The sequence below is a fragment of the Acomys russatus genome, chromosome 23 (assembly GCF_903995435.1).
Source record: "Acomys russatus chromosome 23, mAcoRus1.1, whole genome shotgun sequence".
NCBI lineage: Eukaryota > Metazoa > Chordata > Mammalia > Rodentia > Muridae > Acomys > Acomys russatus.
Window position 1 is genome coordinate 5512834 of NC_067159.1, and position 14698 is coordinate 5527531.

At 40.8% G+C, this 14698-nt stretch overlaps 1 non-coding gene across 1 annotated transcript; it reads right to left on the reverse strand.

Annotated features, from left to right (window-relative positions):
* Positions 1-13952: 13952 nt before the first annotated feature.
* LOC127206717 (small nucleolar RNA SNORA48) lies at positions 13953-14093 on the reverse strand. The gene has a single exon (XR_007832824.1). It is a non-coding gene; the product is annotated as a small nucleolar RNA SNORA48 (small nucleolar RNA).
* Between the last annotated feature and the right edge of the window lie 605 nt (positions 14094-14698).

Consider the following 14698-nt stretch of genomic DNA (forward strand, 5'->3'; position numbering starts at 1 on the left):
GAATTTTAAAATACTGGATGTATTAGAAAGGGTTCTCCAGAGCAATAGAACTGATAGAATGGATGCTTGCTGCAAAGGGGACTTATTGGAATGGTTTATAAGATACAGGCTGGGTAGTGCAACTCTGGCTGTCTGAATGCTAGGGAGGCTGAGAGCCAAGAAGCTGCTCAGTCCTTGAGGCTGGATGCCTCAACCATCCTGCTCTGGTAGTTATGGTCTAGAATCCTGGAGATGTCAACCCACAATTTCTTTAGGTCTCCGTGTGCTTGGTGCATTGGAATGTATCCTGCTGTGCACTGTGAGGCATGCACTCAAGTTCTTTCCTTTCACATGACTCTGAAGTGATCTTAGCACCACTCTTTAAGATGTTGCTTCTTCACTGATTTGAGTGAGATGCTGCCTTTATTACATAGTAAATATCAACCTATCATTAAATATCTTTTGAGGGTTCTCTTTTGTTCTACTGATCTATGTTTCAGGTTTGCTTCTTGTTGCTGTGATTTAAAAAATTTCTTGACAAAAGCAACTGGAAAGAGAAAGAGTTTATTTGACTCACAATTCTAGCTTACAGTCCATCATTGCAGGGGAGGCAAGGAGGAAGAAACTGGAGTCAAGGAGACAGGAACTGGAGTCAAGAAGGCAGGAACTGGAGTCAAGGAGACAGGAACTGGAGTCAATGAGACAGGAACTGGAGTCAAGGAGACAGGAACTGGAGTCAAGGAGGCAGGAACTGGAGTCAAGAAGGCAGGAACTGGAGTCAAGGAGACAGGAACTGGAGTCAAGGAGACAGGAACTGGAGTCAAGGAGGCAGGAACTAGAAGCAACTCAACTTGATTTCTCCACTCATACACAGTTTAGAATGCCTTGATTAGGGGTTGGTGTTACCCACAGTGGGTGAAACTTTCTATCTTAATCAATACAATCAGGATACCTCCCAACAGACATGCTCATAGGCCAACCTAATCTAGATAACATCTCATAGAAAATCCTTCTCCAGATGATTCTAGATTATGTTAAGCCAATAATCAAAACTGACCATCATAGCCTATTTATCCATGTACTAACATTAAAACATGTGACAGGTTTTTAGGCTTTCCAAATATATAATCATGTCTCCTGAAAATATAGTGTTTCTTTCTAATTCTTGTGCCTCTAACTCCCTTTCTTGCCTAATTACTTGATTAAGTCTTCCAATTCAACATGAAACATATCTCCAATATAAGAACACTTCCACTGTATATTTTATTGTGTATCTAGAGAGGGAACAATTTGGTGTACAACTCTAAGTTACAGTCAATTGTTTCAGGGGAGTGAAGGCAAGAGCCTAGTCACAGCACACCCATAGTCAAAAGCAAAGAGAAAATAAGCTCAGCCTTGCTCACAAGTCTGCAAAAAATAAACTTCTAAAAGCAAGTACCCTCAAGAGCACCTTGTGGTTTCAAATAGATAAACCAGAAGCAGAGCTCCCAAATTAAAGCAGAGAGATGGCCAGCTGGCCTAGCCACAGGCCAACAAACACTAAAGCCATTTGTGGATTTCCTATTCAGCAGCTATCAGTAACTTGGGAAACAAACAAACAAAAAAGAATCAAGTAAGTAAACACGTTTAGTTATACCCATTTACACAGGATCAAATCACTCCAATAAATCTTGTCACTCACAGAACACAGGGGATATTACTTCTCTGATCAAATATTAAGTGACGCGTGTTGATTCTGGAAGAAGGAGCTGCTGTAACAAAATCTAAATGTACCAGACAGACTTCTCCACAGAGGAGAACTGGAAAGATAAATAGGTCTACAGGACACTACATAGACATGGAAATCCACGTGTGAGAACGTAGAGGCTAAGGTGCCCACAACATTGTGCTCACAGGGGGAAACTTCAACACCCCACTCTGACCAATGGGCAGGTCATCCAGACAGAAACTAAACACAGAAATTATGAAACTAACAGTTGTTATACATCAAACGGAGCTAACAGATATCTACAGAACAGTTTATCCAAACAAAAAGAATATGCATTCTTCTTCTTAGCACCTCATGGGACCATCTCAAAAACTGACCACATACTCAGACAGAATGCGAACCTCAACAGATATGAAAGCATTGAAATAATCCCATGTAGTGGATTAAAGCTGGACTTCAATAACAGACATCCTACAAACTCATTGAAACTGAGTAAGTCTCTACTTAATGACCACTGGGTCAAGGAAGAAATAAAGAAAGAAATTAAAGACTTTCAAGAATTCATTAAAAATGAAGCACAACATATCCAAACTTATGGGACACAATGAAAACAGTGCTAAGAGGAAAGTTCATAGCACTAAGTGCTTTCATTAAAAAAATTGGAGAAATCTCATACTAGAAACTTAACAGCACAGCTGAAAGCTCTAGAACAAAAAGAAGCAAATACATCTAAGAGGAGTAGATAACAGGAAATAATCAAAATCAGGGCTGAAATCAATAGATTAGAAACAAAAAGAACAATACAAAGAATCAATGAAAGCAAGAGCTGGTTCTTTGAGAAAATCAACAAGATAGACAAACCCTTAGTCAAATTAACTAATAGGCAGAGAGAATATCCAAATTAACAAACTTAGAAATGAAATGAGAGACATAACAGCAGATACCACGGAAATCTTACTTCAAAAATCTGTACACCAAAAAAATCTAAGTGAAATGGATAATTTTCTTGATAGATTCCACTTACCAAAGTTAAATCAAGATCAGCTAAACAGTTTAAATAGACCTATAACTCCTAAGAAGATAGAAGCAGTCATTAAAAGTCTCTAACCAAAAGAATCCCAGGGCCAGATGGTTTTAGCACAGACAAGAGCTAATACCAATACTCATCAAACTATTCCACAAAACAGAAACAGAAGGATCATTGCCAAACTGATTTTTTGAGACCACAGTCACCCTGATACCTAAACTACACAGAGACCCAACAAAGAAAAATAAATTCTAGCCTATTTCCCTTATAAATGTTGATGCAAAAGTAATTAATAAAATACTTGCAAGCCAAATCCAAGAACATATCAAAAATATCATCCACTAGGGTCAAGTAGGCTTTAGTCCAGAGATGCAGGGAGTGTTCAATATTTAGAAATCCATAAGTGCAACCCACCATATAAACAAACTCAAAGAAAAAACACATAATGATCTCAATAGATGCTGAAAAAGCCTTTAACAAAATACAGCACCCCCATTATGCTAAAAGTTTTGGAATGATCAGGGATACAAGGCCCATATCTAAAACCAATAAAGGCAATATACAGCAAGCCAATAGCTAACATCAAATTAAATGGCAAGAAGCTTAAAACAATTCCACTAAAATAAGAGACAAGACAAGGCTGTCCACTTTCTCCATATCTATTCAATATAGTACTTGAAGTGTTAGCTAGAGCAATAATACAACTAAAGGAGATCAAGGGTCATATAAATGAAAAGGAATGAAGTCAAGGTATCACTATTTGTAGATAATATGATAGTATACACAAGTGACCCCAAAATTTTCTACCAGGAATTTCCTATAGCTGACAAACACCTTCAGCAAAGTTACTGGATAAAAAATTAGGTAAAAAAAAAAAATCAGTAGACCTTCTATATACAAATGATAAGTGGGCTAAGAAAGAAATTAGGAAAACAACATCCTTCACAATAGCCACAAATAATATAAATATCTTGGTATAAAAACAAAGCAACTGAAAGACCTGTATGACAAAACCTTCAAGTCTTTGAAGAAACAAATTGAAGAAGATTTTAGAAGATGGAAAGATCTCCCATGCTCATAAAGTGATAGGATTAACTTAGTAAAAATGGCCACTTTACCAAAAGCAGTCTACAGGTTCAATGCAATTTCCATCAAATTTCAACACAGTTCTTTACAGACCTTGAAAGAACAATACTCAAATTAATATGGAAAAGCAAAACACCCAGAATAGCTAAGACAATCCTGTACAATAAAAGAACTTCTGGGGGCATCACATCCATGGTTTTAAACTGTATTACAGAGCAGTAGTAATAAAAACTGCATGATATTGGCATTAAAAACAGACAAGTTGAGCAATGGAATTGAATTGAAGACCCAGAAACAAACCCACACACCTGTGGATACTTGACTTTTGGACCAAAAAAGCCAAAACCATACAATGGAAAAAAGAACATATTCAACAAATGTTGCTGGTCTAACTGGATGTCTGCACGTAGAAGAATGCAAATAGATCCATATTTATTACCCTGAATAAAACTCAAGTCCAAGTGGACTGAAGACCTCAACATAAAACTGGATACACTAAATCTAATAAAAGAGAAAGTGGGGAAGATCCTTGAAAGTGTTGGCACAGGAGACAACTTCCTGAACAGAACACTAATAGCTCAGGCTCTAAGGCCAACAATGAATAAATGGGACCTTATGAAACTGAAAAGCTTCAATAAGGCGAAAGGACATCATCAATAGAACAAAACCGCAGCCTATAGAATGAGAAAAGATCTTCACCAACCCTACATCTGACAGAGGACTAATATCCAAAATATATATATAGAACTCAAGAAATTAGTCACCAACAAACCAAAGAATCTAATTTAAAAATGGGGTATAGACCTAAACAGAGAATTCGCAATGTTGGAATGTCTAATGACTGAGAAGTACTTAAAGAAACATTTGATGCCCCTAGTTATCAGGGAAATATAAATCAAACCAACTCTGAGATTCCACCTTACACCCTTCAGAATGGCTAAGATCAAAAAGTGACAGCACATGCTGGCAAGAATGTGGAGGAAGGGGAACACTCCTCTATTGCTGGTGTGAGTGTAATTTTCTACAACCACTTTAGAAATCAATTTGTCGGTTTCTCAGAAAGTTTGGAATAGTGCTACCTCAAGACCCACCTATACCACTCTGGGGCACATACTTGAAAGATGCTCCACCATACCATAAGGATACTTGCTCACTTATGTTCATAGCAGCTTTATTCCTAGTAGCCAGAAACTGGAAACAACCTAGATGTCCCTCAACTGAAGAATGGATAAAGAAGCTGTGATTCATTTATACAATGGATTACTACTCAGCTATTAAAAACAGGGAGATCATGAAATTTGCAGGCAAATGGATGGAAGTAGAAAAGATCATCCTGAATGAGGTAATCCAGACCCAGAAAGACACATGTGGTGTGCACTCACTTATACGTGGATATTAGCCATAAAATACAGGATAACCAGGCTACAATGCACAGACTTAAAGAAGCTAAGTTGTAAGGAGGCCCCAAGGGAGGTACTTGAATCTCACTAAGAAGGGGAAATAAAATAGACATTGGAGGTAGATGGAGAAAGGGAATTTGGTGGGAGAGGGAGTTTGAGGGGAACAGGAGGGACCAAGTGTGGGGAGGACTAAGGGAGAGAGAACTGGGAAAGAGAATTGAAATTGTAGGAGAGGAGGCAGCTCTTGGACAAGCCAGAAACCTGGGACAAGGGAAACTCCAGGGAGTCTACAAGGGTGACCACCAGCTAAAACTTCTAGCAACATGGGATGTAGACCTGAAATGGCCACCACCTGTAACCAGGCAAGACTTCCAATGGAGGGATGGGGGACAAACCCAGCCACAAAACCTTTAATGCCTACAAGATGTGCAGGAACAAAGATGGAGCAAAGATTGGGGGAATGGTCAACCAAAGACTGGACCCACTTGAGACCCTTCCCATGGGAGAGAACCGATCCCTGACATGATTAATGTTACTCTGCTTTGCTTGTAGAGGAGCCTAGCAGAACTCTTCTGAGTGAGTTCATCCAGCAGCTGCTGGAAACAGATGCAGATACCCACAGTCAAACATTAGACAGAGCTCGGGAGTCCTCTGAAAGAGTTGGAGAGATGATGGAGGGAGCCAGAGGAGTCAAGAACTCCACAAGAAGACACACAGAGTCAACCAATCTGGGCCCATGGGAGCTCACAGAGACTGAACCGCCACAGGATGCATGGGACAGACCTAGGCCCCCCACACATATGTTTCATGTGTACAGCTTGGTCTTCATGTGGGTCCCCTAAGAACTGAAGCAAGAGCTGTGTCTGACTCTGTTACCAGCCTTTGGATCCCTTTCCTCTAACAGGGCTGCTTAATCTATCCTCAGTAGGAGAAAACGTGTCTAGCCCTACTATAATTTGATATTCCAAAGTGTGTTGATATCCATGGGAGGCCTCCCCTTTTCTGAGGAGAAAGTGGATGGGGGAGGAGAGGTGAGATGGAGGGACTGAGAGGAGGGGGAGGAAGCTATGATTGGGATGCTAATTAATTAATTAATGAAAAAATGTACTACATTTACAAGGCAAGCTAGAAACAATTACTATTTTAATAGTCGTATATTTTTGTGCCAAGAAATTTGTATGTCTACAAATATATTTGCATTTTGGTTTGGATTTCGTTCTGCTTCTTGTCTTGGTTTTGTTCTTTGTTTGTTTTTGTACATTATTGCCATTTTCTTAAGATCATTGGTAAATATGGTAATTTTGCTCATTTTTGTTAATTAAAAAATATTCTTTTAATTTCTTTTTTTGTGTGTGTGTGTGGCAAAATTTGAAGCAGTTTGTTACACAGCAGCAGATAAAACAAAACAAAACAAACAAAAACTGCCCGAGATGTGGGGTCAGGGACCAAATAAATAAATAAATAAATAAATAAATAAATAAATAAATAAATGACGGAGTACCATGGACCATGAAGAGAACATCTTTTAATACTCAAGACAAAAATCTTGCGGTGAGCTACACATAGAGCATAGAACATCTGTACCCATGACGAATGAGGACTAGGCAGTCCCAAGAAGAAATTAGAGGTTGGTTTTTAAAAATATTTTATTACATTAATTTTTTACTTTGTGAGCTTGGCTGGGGTGCTCAAGCATGCAGCAGAGCATGCGCGGAGGTCAGCTGACAACCAGCCCGGTCGATTTTCTCCCCTGACTACATCTGGGGATTGTAGTGAGGGAGTCAGTTGGTGGAAACTGCCTTTATACACTGAACCACTTTGCTGGTCCTTCAGATTAGTTTCTAGAGCAGACCGTGTGCATATCACTTCTAGACTGTTGTGTATACCAACCTTAACTATACTGTAAAACATGAAAGAGATTCCTTTTCCAGAGTTTTGATTGCATCACTCCGAATTTCCTTTCTTTTCTAGCCGTAGAATTTTAAACAGAAAGACAGACAGTCTGCCTCTAGCCATGCAGAAATATGATCCAGAATTACATACGCTCCCTCGGCAAACAAGTTAAACGCCAGAAGAAATGCAGGAAGCAAATGTTTTCAGATACAATAAACAGACAAGGAGAAAAGGGAACTGCTGAGGTGAGCCCGCCTCTGACTGGAGATAATTCCAAGCTTGCAGCACTCTGATGGAAGCATGTACAGGGGTGCACCCCCCGACTCTGCTCGGTTGCGAAGAGTTCACGGAAATCCAAATCAGCCAGAACTAAATGGCAAAACTTGACATCAAGGAAAACCCTAGAGGTTTGCATAAAAACTGAATAATGATCTGTAGTAAGGAGGGAGAATCCCACATGAACAAGCAAGAATGACGTCAGAGAGAAGACTCCTATGAGCTGTCAGACAGCGCCAGCAGTTCCTGCAGAGCTAGGGACTGGTCATGTCTCCTCTGGACAAAATGAAGAAAGCTTTATGTATGATACACAGGACCCGCCATTCATATTCCACAAAGGGCAAGTCTGAAAACTAGGGTGTAAAATGTACAATAGAGGCAAACCCAAGACTTTTTGAAGTAACACAGCATCTAACAACAAAAAGCAGCACCCACTGTAATGCCATCCTAGAAGTAAACAAACCGAGCAACTCATAACTGGGATAAAAAGACAGACAATAGTAACATAACCAGAGGAAAATACAGTGTTGATTAAGCAGGGAAAAAAAAAACTTAAAATAGCTATTACATGACCCTTGCAGTAAGTCAAATGATAAAGATTTATCATTTCAAAGATAATAGATGATTTAAAGCAAAATTAATAATTTATTGCTTAGACCACATTAAAGTAAAAGTGCAGCAGTAATATAAAGGAAAGAGGTAGAAAGAAATTACACAATGGTAAGACTTTTGTGTTTCAAGAGTGCTAAAGTAGCCACTAAGATACTGAAACACAAAGGCATATGCATAGCTGGGTTTCTGCCATTCTGATAGGAAACTGACAAAAAGCAACTCTGGGAAAAGGGACTAACTTTGGTTTTCAGTGTCAAAAGGATGCAGCCCATCCTGGAAGGGAAGCCACAGCAGCAGGAGCAGAAGGCTGGCAGATCACATTTCATCCACACACAGGAAGCAGAGAGAGAAAGGGAACAGGAAGTGGGGCAAGGCTCAAAGCCCTCTCAAAGCCTGTTCCCAGTGATACACTTCCTCCGGCAAGGCTCCACCATCCTAAAGGGTCCATAAGCTCCTGAATAGCCATCAACTGGGGACCAAGTGGTCAGATGCATGAGCCAATGGAGGGGCGTTTCTCATTCAAACCATCACAGCTCAGATAAGAAACCAACAGTGAAAAGAAACTTTAACTATAAGAAAGTGTGTGAGGAAGCAAATATTAAAATGGAGAGAAAAAGGGGAACAGGGCAGGGCAGAAAACAAAGAGCAAATCAGGAGATATAAAGCCAACCATTTTAGTATTATATTAAGTGTAACTGAAACAACAAAGAGGTGATCAGATTTTATTCTTAGAAAAAAAGGAGTCGACAGTAAGTTGCTATTAAACACTTTGCTACAAAGACACTGATCCACTATCTAAAAGGACATGGGACATGTGCTCTGCAAACACCAGTAAAGGAGGAAAGAGGCACAACAACATCAGAAATTTGACTCTGAAAAAGTAATAGTATCAATTCAGTTATAGAGGAGACATTTTGTAATCGTCAGGGAGTCGGTCTGTAAATGTACCTAATAGGAGATAACTTAAAAGAAGCAAAAACTGGTCAGACTGCAAGTGGAAACAAACATCCCCAAGCGCAGCTGGAGGTTGCAGTCTCCTCCCCCAGTAACTGATGGAACAAGTAGAACAGAGATTTAGTGCGGGTACTCTAAACGATGCAAGCGAAGCTATCAGTCAGTCCACTTGATCGGCGTTTCCAGAACACACCATCCAACTAGTGCAGAACAGACATTTTCACATGCTTCCCACAGCCGTCCACTTGGGTCAGGTCTTGAGTATAAAATAGGCGTCAGTAAATGCAAAGGACCTGGAGTCACACAGGCATATTCTTCCATTGCAAATCAACTAGGCAGGAAATTAAAAAACAAAAAACAAAACAAAACAAAAAAAACAACAACAGAAAGATGGTTGAGAAATCCCCATGTATTGGGAAACTAAACTATGTAAGTAGAAATCAAGCCTGGGTCAAAAGAGAAATCACAAGGGAAGTTAGAACATATTTTGAACTGGATACACAGCATACCAAAGCCTGTGGGAATCTTCAGAAACTATGCTTATTTATTTTGGTGTGGGGATTGAACCAAGGGCCTTGTAGAGACCGGGAAAACACCCACTCTGTCGCTGAACTGTGTCTCTGGCCCCAAAAGAGTACTCAGAGGGAAATCTACAACATTGCATGGTGCTATGACGAGAAAAAGGATTTTAGATCAATTATTTAAGCTTTTGTATTTAAAAAATAAGAAAAATGAATGCAAACTAAACTTAAAGTAAGCTTCAGGAACTTAGTGATAAATGTATGTGTGGAAACCAATAAAATTTTAATTGGAGATGAAATACAGAAGAATCCAAAAGGGAATTACTTAAACAGGTCAATAAAGTTGAAAAGCCATAAGTAACCCATTGATTCTGGTTGGTTGAGCTTCTCAAGTGTTACTACTAAATGCTTCACACATCAAGAGCTCCCCAGCTCCGAGTTACTGAGCAAGTCAATCATATTTTAAAACTTTATTTTTATTTATATGTACGTGCATATGGTACATACACAAACTGCTGTGGCGTGGGGTGTGTGTGTGTGTGTGTGTGTGTGTGTGTGATATGTGCAGGTGCCTGCAGAGGCCAGAAGAGGGTCTTAGACCACATAAAGAGGAAGTTTCAGGTGACACAGGTATTGGGCACTGAACCAATACTCTGGGAAAGCAGTAAGTGCTCTTAACTGCTAAGCCATCTCCCCAGCCACCCCATGTCAATCAATCACACTATAGCAAACTTGATAGAAAATAGGAAAAGAAGGCAAAAATTGTTAATATCTAGAATGAAAGAAATGATATATTCCAAAGTTATGAAAAGGAAAAAGAGAATATTATGTAGAACTTTGTATAATTTTGACAGCTTATGTGAGACATTGAAATTTATTCAAAGAGCCCCTCAAATATTTAATTCTATAGACATGATTCTAGAAAATAGGAAGAGGAAATATTTCTTCATTTACCTTATAAAGTTAGCACTGTCTTGATACCAAGATCAAATAATAATATTAGGAAAGAATAAAATTATGATCCATATCTGAGCGTCAGTGAAGGTTTTCTTTCATTATTATTGTTGATTATTACTATTACTATTTTATCAAAATCAGTCCTCAAGATGGATAAGAAACCATAGCCTAAGAAGTTTTGGGTTGATTTACTGTTCACGACTCTTTAACACCATGCACGCTATTAACCAATTAAAGAGAAGCCATGTGATTGTCTGAATAGATACTGAAGGAGCATCTGATAAGCTTGCCATCATTTTCTTTCTAATTTGGTTCATTTCTATCAGGGGAAAGATAAAATGGGCCTTCCTCTGCCACATAAGTGACACATACTGGAAGTATCTAAAACTGACAACAGACAACAGTGAAAACAGTGGACTATGTATGCTTTCTACTAACACTGGTAAAACAACGCAATATCTGTTTTTGCCCTGTACTTCTCTTTCACAATGTACTTGAGGTCCTAGCTCTGCAATAAATAAGGGGGAAATGCACACACGTAACAACAGAGGCTGTAAAAGTGTGTATTTGAAGGTAATGTGATCATTTGTAGAGAATGCTTCTCACTTAGAAAAACACCAGAATGAACAAGAAAAGGAAGGAGGAGGAGAAGGAGAAGGAGGAGGAGGAGGAGGAGGAGGAGGAGGAGGAGGAGAAGAAGAAGAAGGAGAATTTAGGAACAATATATGATATTAACAATTAGAAAGTGCAAATAAAATAATAGCATGAAAGCCACAAAATGCTTGGAGATAAAACTGGGAGAGGAGAGGGCTTCACACAGTAAAAATCACAAAATAAGTTTGAAAGAGATTAAATTTTTTAAATGAATGGCACAAAATAAGACTTGATAATATTAAGAAATCTACTTCTTCTTGTAATTTTGCTCGGGCTACTATAATCATAGACTTGATGGCTTAAACAGCAGAAAGTTATTTTCTCACAGTTCTAGAAGCTAAAGGCCCCAGGACCAAGGCATTCGCAGGTTTACTGGTCACTCTCCTTGCTATGACAGAAGATGTGATAGAAGCAATTTCAGGAGGAGTGTGTGTTCACTAGGCCTTTCAGGAGGATATCCCATTGTGGTAGGAGAGGCAAGGCAAAGCAGCGATGCTGAGTGGCAGCACATGGCAGAGCTCTAGAGGCACTGGCCCAGGACACAGAGGCTAGACCAGACCCAGGAAGTAGAGGCTAGACAAGACCGAGGGCTGAGCTGTGACCTTCAGAGGCTGCCTCCAGGCCTGCTTCTTCCATCCAGTGGTGACAGAGGTATTGGAGAAATTCAATAGGAAAGATATATCTGCTTCAATAAACAGTGCTGGGACAGCCAGATAACCTTATGAGAAATGAATACCCCCACTACACTAAAAATCCAGTTTTAAATGGGACCCTTACCTCAACACACAAGCTAAAAATTTTAATCCAGAAGAAAGTGCAAGGGAAAAAAATCTTTGACCATAGGATTAAAGAGTAGTTCTCCTATGTGAAGTTGGGAATCTAGAGACCACAGAAAAACAACAATCTGGGCATCATCGAAAATGGGAGTTTTGCTCTTCAAAGGCATTTTCAGAAAATTAAAAGTAAAATTTCTTGTAAAAATATGTATCCAACAAACGACATATCTAAAATATATAAAGAATTTTTACAATGCAATAAAAGTCAAAAAGTCAAATATACAAGTACACAAATGCCAAAGAAAACCCATTAATAAAAGTTTTCAACTTCCTTAGTCATGGGGGAAATGCAAATCAAAAGCAAAGCAAGGTATTGTTGCTTGCTATTTTTAAAACTTGAAAGGCTGTCTACTTTTTTAAACAACAACAACAACAACAAAAAATCAGAAAATACTAAATTTTAGCAACAGTGTAAAGCGGCTGGACCTTTCAGAGTTACTGGTTGATACACACTCTGGTGGAGCCCTTTGGAAAAACACCAGGAAGTTTCCTGTGAATTTAAATAATACTTGCCATACAACCCAGCATTCTCACATCTAGGGTTTTTTTTTTTTTTTTCCCTGCAAGAGAAGTATATTCACACAAATATTTAGACAGAATTAGTAGTAGTTGCTTTGTCTGTAATCACTAAATAATTAACCAAACTAAATGCTGGCCAGCTGGCAGATGAATGCGCAGATTATATTTGTAGCTGGGGATATTGCACAATGGTATGAAGAAGCAGCTGCTGACACATATGATGACACAGATGACACAGATGAATTTAGCCAGGACTGCGCACATTTCAGTTGCTAATATAAATTCTAGAATCACTACAGAGACCGAAGTCAGGTCAGTGATTGTAGAGAGTTATGGGTAAAGAAAGAGGGTTTGAGATGGGGAATGAGGGAACTTCAGAAAGATAGCATGGGTTTTAAATGTGACTATGCACACTAGAAAGTTCTAAAAGAAACTGAGGCAAAGCAGATGGGGACAGGGATGTGGCAGCAGCAGTCTCTCCCTTATCAGGATGACCAGGGTGAGGTGAGCCCTCCAGCACTGGTCCAGCTAGGCCACCCAATGCTGCCACTCAAAAGAGATAGAGTCAGCTCTTCTGCTCTCATGCCCTCAGGGCGGCTCACAGCACCCATGTCTCCGGAGCCAGCTCTAATGTGCTGCCTAGGCGAGGTGCAGGGCTCACTTTCCCAAGAGGCACAGCCTGTGAGGGGCTGGAACAGCTCTCCGGCTTTCACGCCCTTAGGGCTGGCTCACCTGTGTCTCCACCTTCAGGGCCATCTCCACCGTGTTGCCCAGGGGAGGTTCAGAGCCTGCTCTCCCAAGTGCTGTTGCTAGTGAGAGGAGGGGCCAGCTCTCCAGAACACTGAAGCCAGTGAGGGGCGGGGCCACTTCTGCACAGCCCCTGGACATCTGCATGGCCCCCAATGGCTGCCCCAACCAGGGAGGTCCCCATGTTCTCTAGTGAGCCAAGGATAGTGACACCAACCCCCTGCCGCTGTGTGGCCATAGAACCAGACAGATCCTTATGGCTGTAAAGCCAGGAGCTTAGACATGGCCCTCAACAGCAGCTTAGGTTGGGACCTTGCTGTAGCCCCAGGTGGTGGGGCTGCCACTCACAGCAAGCTACTCCTCTCCACTTCAGAGTCTTCAGTTCCATCTTTCTTCACAATGCTCAAGAGGCTCCATTTTTCTTTCTCTCTCATCTGTTCACCAAATGCTTACACATTGTGATGGCTGCCACTGAAGGCTGCCCACGCGTCTGGTAGGTCCCTGGGTGACATCCTTCATCTCTGCTGCCTGGCATGGTGGTGGGTGGGTGTCTGTGGCAGGTTTGGGGGTGGCATGGCAGCCAGCACGTCTCTGTCCGGCTTCCTCCTCCCACTCTGTGCTATGTGGTGGTAGGCTTGGCTCTGTGTGTCTATGGCCTGCCTGTGCTGTGGTGTGGAGGACAGGTCGTTGGTGTCTTTTTTTCACTTTATGGCATGGCACAACACAGGTCTCTGTCTTCCTCCTCCTACAAGAAGCTGCCTGGATTTTTATTTAATTTGATTCTTATGTATCCTAAGCATAAAACAACTTTGGCCACCAAGCAAAGCATCAGGCTAGGATTCACAAAGGACTGCCATCTGCTCTGCCCCTGACTGATAAAAGACCACCACCAACAAAGTGTCTCTTTGCCCATTGCCAGGAGTGACACCAACATTCTTTACCAAGACAAACCCTTTGCAATATCCTCGCCATGACACACAGATTAGGCTGTTTCTTCCCACATTGAGACTTAGAATTTGGTCTCCCTTGACTAATGAGGAAAGACAACTGAGATCTTCCTCTGAGCTGTTTTCTAGAAGTAGCTACTGAGGCAGAATGTGGGTGGGAAGTCTCTAAAGGGAAAGAAAACAGGCTTGGATAGAGGGAGAGGCCTGGTTTGGCCTGGTGTAGTCAACCTAACAGGAAACTCTGGAGTATGCATTGGCCTGCAGAGCTGTCTAGGCTGGGCCACAATGATAGAGCTTTTAATTCCTGCCTCATCCCATCACTGGACCAGGAAGCAGGTGACCTTGAGCAACACAGCTCTGGAGCTGAGGCAACCTTGAGCTGCTGACAGCCTGAGCCCATCTGTCACTGCACCAAGGCGCTGGGCAAGGTCTATTTAAGACCTTCCTTAAATAGAGCTTCTCTGTTGAAATGGTGCCCCTCACCATCTCCACAACAGGGTGCTGTCCCTCTAGATGCTTTCCCCCAAGCCACCAAAATAGGACTGGATCCTCCCCGGTTTTCCCAAGAGGATAAAAAGAAAA